The sequence below is a fragment of the Antechinus flavipes genome, chromosome 1 (genome assembly GCF_016432865.1).
Source record: "Antechinus flavipes isolate AdamAnt ecotype Samford, QLD, Australia chromosome 1, AdamAnt_v2, whole genome shotgun sequence".
NCBI classification, from domain to species: Eukaryota; Metazoa; Chordata; class Mammalia; order Dasyuromorphia; family Dasyuridae; genus Antechinus; species Antechinus flavipes.
Window position 1 is genome coordinate 465,795,610 of NC_067398.1, and position 4,805 is coordinate 465,800,414.

Sequence of the window (4,805 nt, forward strand, 5' to 3'; positions counted from 1 at the left end):
TTTCCTGTATCCTCTCGTAAATTCATCTGAGAAGGTTTATTCAATACAGTGAGAACTTTCCTCAATTTCACCAGATGTCACAGACACCTTCAAGAGAGTAATGGGACGTCCACCTCTTTTTGCTATTTGACTAACCCTTCATTTCCAGTCATAATTTGTCATTAGACATCTTAGTTTCACTTCTAGAATTTCTGCAAGAAAAGGATATCTTTTGGCTTTCATAATAAAATAAAGGAGGACAATGAAGATCTATCTACCTCTTGGTTCATGTTATTCTCTTGTGTCTCTTTGTGACATTGTTTATTCTTTCCAAGGAGCTTGGGTTCTGGATCTCCATATTCTACACATTGTTTGAAGGTAAATCAAAAAAAAACTCACTGTTTTTTTTTCCCCCAGTGGTCTGTCATGTTTTTGAGTGGCAGAAGTCCAGCTGGGTCCTAGAGTCAATAATGACTTACAGAGATGTGTTTGCTTTAAGTCCTCTTGGATTTAGATAAACTCTTTCCTCTTTTCTTTTTTTTCCTGAGGCAAATGGGGTTAAGTGACTTGCCCAAGGTCACACAGCTAGGAAGTATATGTCTGAGGGCAGATTTGAACTCAAGTACTCCTGACTTCAGGGCTGGTGCTCTACCACTGTGCTACCTAGCTGCCCCAACTTTTTCCTTTTTTCAAATTTCAAATTATAGGGCATGTTCCTTCTTTCCATTTTCTCATTAGAGAGAGGCACAAAAACTATCAATAACCGAATAAAGCTATTTACTTGGCATCTCCAAATTTTTACTTGCAATATCTATTTCTTAGGAATTATCCTATTATATCTTCCCACCAGTATTCTATTTTCAAAACTGGTACCAAGAGATGCTTCCTTATTTTTCTTTCTTATTTTGTCATTAAAGGCTTAAATATATCTCATTTTCGGCTAATACTGAATTTAAAAAAAGTTTGGTCATGGAAAGACTTGAATCTTCTCTGAATTCCTTCCAATATTGTCTTAAGACAATGGGTTTATGTACCATAGTAGAAAGCACCACCCTTTCCCTATACCCTCAGCTCATCTCACCTTATACTTGAAATGCTGATGGATATGTCATCTCATAAGGAGAAGCAGTCTTTCTGTTGATATATATCACAACCTATCCAATCCTTCTCATAGAGTGATACTTGTCTATATTTCTTTATAAGTACTACTAAAGGGCTCATCTAAAATGCTAGCCACTTTATCTCTCTCTTAATAACTCTAGGATAAGCAGTGTTACTTCTGGGCTTATATCCCAAAGAGATACTAAAGAAGGGAAAGGGATCTGCATGTGCCAAAATGTTTGTGGCAGCCCTGTTTGTAGTGGCTAGAGACTAGAAATTGAATGGATGCCCATCAATTGGAGAAAGGCTGGGTAAATTGTGGTATATGAATGAATGAATGAATGAATAAGATTGGGACAGAGTTGAAAATAAACCAAAACAAAAGCAATACTATCTAGAAAAAGATAAAAATAGTAATTATATTACATAACTATCCTATATAATACACATACACTACACACACACACACACACACACACATACACACACACACACACACACACACACACACATATATATATAAAACATGAAGGGTATAGCATCCTCCCAAATTATGGGGGAGAGAATAAGATAATGTGGAGTATAGAAGAATACATAGGAATAATATATAGATTTATGGCAATGAGACAAGATTGATGGGAATGGGTTAAAGAGGGAAGGAAAAGGTAGAGGGAGAAGATATGGGTGGAAATCCATAGGTGGGGGATTGCAAGACAAGTTAAGGAGCAGAATTAAAGTAGAAGAGTTAGCAAGGATGGGAAATAAGAGATTATTCAGAAATACTACAAGGAGCAGAAGAAGAATTTATTAGGAAAAAAAGTAAGGCTAGTTTATAATCACTGATCTTAGACAAAGTCAAAGAATCTATTAAGAGAGAAATCTGTATTATATGTCAATCATATTAAAATTGTTTTAGATGCATGTTTACATATGGGTAAATAGATATGTATATTTATACATATATACATGTATGTGAGTGTATGTGGGATTGCAGTAGATGTAATCATCTCTTTGCAGATATATTATATGTAATATATATATTATATATTACATATAATATATATATATTATTATATAATTATATAATCCATCCCTAATCTTTTTTAGCTATAATCTTGTATTGCCAGCTGTTCACTGGACATTGCTTCTTGAATATCCTAAAGATGTCTCAAATTCCACATGTCTAAATAAATAAGTAGAAAAGAAAACTAGAGGGGAATGATGTAGAGGGATTTTGAGGCACAAAGTAGAGAAGATAGCTCTGGAATTATTCTTGAGTGATCATTCTTACTTCCATATTCAATAAATTGACATTTCTTGCTGATTTTACCTCCATATTATTTCTCATCTGTCTCTCTCACTCTACTAACACATCTATCATTCTTTTTCATATATTTCCCCCGACTTGTTAGGATTATTATAGTAGCATCTTAATTGGTCTCCCTATTTCTTGTCTCTTCCTGATTGAAACCGTTCTTCTTTTCCTAAAACATAGGTTTGATTGTACCATTCCTCTCCCCTAGAAACCTGAATGGTTTCTTCTTAAATCTGTTATGAACTATAAGTTCCTTAGTTTGGAATGAAAAACTTTTCAGAATCTGGTTCCATCTTACCTTTTTAGATTCACTTCATATTACTTTCTTTCATATACTCCATGTTTCAGTCAAATATGAACATAGTATTCCATCTTCTGTCTCTCTGCCTCCTGTTTTAAAGTACACTTCCTTCATTGGTCTATTAGGATCCTTCGCTTCTTTTTTTTTCTTCTTGACCAATTTTTCTTTTTTTAGAATAACTTTCTATTTTTCAATATACATGCAAAGATAGTTTTCTTTTATAATTTTTATTAAAGCTTTTTTATTTTTAAAACATATGCATAGATAATTTTCAACATTCACCTTTGCAAAACCTTGTGTTCCAAATTTCCCCTCCCTTCCTGCCATCTCCTCATCTTGATAGCATGTAATCCAGTATGTGTTAAAAATGTGCAATTCTTCTATACATATTTTTACAATTATCATGCTGCACAAGAAAAATCAGATCAAGAAGGAAAAAATGAGAAAAAAAATAAAATGCAAACAAACAACAACAAAAAAGTGAAAATACTATGTCGTGATCCCCACTCAGTACCCACGGTTGTCTCTTTGGGTGCAAATGGCTCTCTTTATCACAAGATCATTGGAATCGACATGAATTAACTCACTATCAAAAAGAGCCATGTCTGTCAAAATTTATCATTGTATATTTGGGCTGTTGCTGTGTACAAAGTTCTCTTGGTTCTAATCACTTCAAATACCATTAGTTCATGCAAGTCTCTCCAGACCTTTCTGAAATCTGCCTGCTCATCCTTTCTTATAGAACAATAATATTCCATTACATTCATATACCATAATTAACCATTCTCTAACTGATAGGTACCCATTCAATTTTCAATTCCTTTGCCACTATAAAAAAGGCTGCTACAAACATTTTTGAACCTGTAGATCATTTTCCCTTTTCTACAAAAAAAGTCTCTGGGAGATAGACCCAGTAGTCACTGCTGGGTCAAAGGGTATACATAGTTCCAAATTGCTTTCCAGTATGATTGGATCAGTTTACAACTCCACCAATAATGTATGAGTATCCCACTTCTCCCATATTCCCTCCAACATTTATTATCTTTTTCTGTCATCTTAACCACTCTGAGAAGTATGAAGTGGTAACTTAGGATTCTCTTAATTTGCATTTACCTCATTAATAGTGATTTAGAGCATTTTTTATATGACTAGAAATGACTTAAATTTCTTTACCTTACAATTGTCCATTTATATCCTTTGAGTATTTATCAATTGGAGAATGGCTTGTATTCTTATACATTTGAGTCAGTTCTCTATATATTTTATAAATGAGGTCCTTATCAGAATTCTTAGATGTAAAATTTTTTCCCCAGTTTTCTGCTTCCCTTATATTCTTGGCTGCATTAATTTTGTTTGTATAAACCCTTTTTAATTTAATATGATCTTGAATGTTATGAAATATTATTGTTCTATAAGAAATGACCAGCAGGATGACCACAGAAAGGCTTGGAGAGATTTACATGAACTGATGCTAAGTGAAATGAGCAGAACCAGGAGATCATTATACACTTCAACAACAATACTATATGATGATCAATTCTAATGGTCTTGGCTCTCTTCAATAATGAGAAGATCCAAATTAGTTCCAATTGATCAGTAATGAACAGAACCAGCTACACCCAGTGAAAGAACACTGGGAAATGAGTGGGTTCCACAACATAGCATTTCCACTCTTTCTGTTATTGTTTGCTTGCACTTTTGTTTTTCTTATTAGGTTATTTTTACCTTCTTTCTAAATTCTATTTTTCTTGTGCAGCAAGACAACTGTATAAATATGTAAATAAATAAATAAATAAATATATACATATATATATGTATATATATATATATATATATATTGTATTTTACATATACTTTAACATATTTAACATGTATGGGACTACCTGCCATTTAGGGGAAGAGGTGAAGGGAAGGAGGGGAAAAGTTGGAACAGAAGTGTTTGCAAGGGTCCATGTTGAAAAATTACCTATGCATATGGTTAATCAGTAAAAAGCTGTAAAAAATTAATTTAATATAATCAAAATTAGGATTCTTCATTTCTTTGGAATCAGCCTAAAATCCACCTTTTATGTCTTCTCAGATGACTTTCTTGATCCCATAAGATGTGGG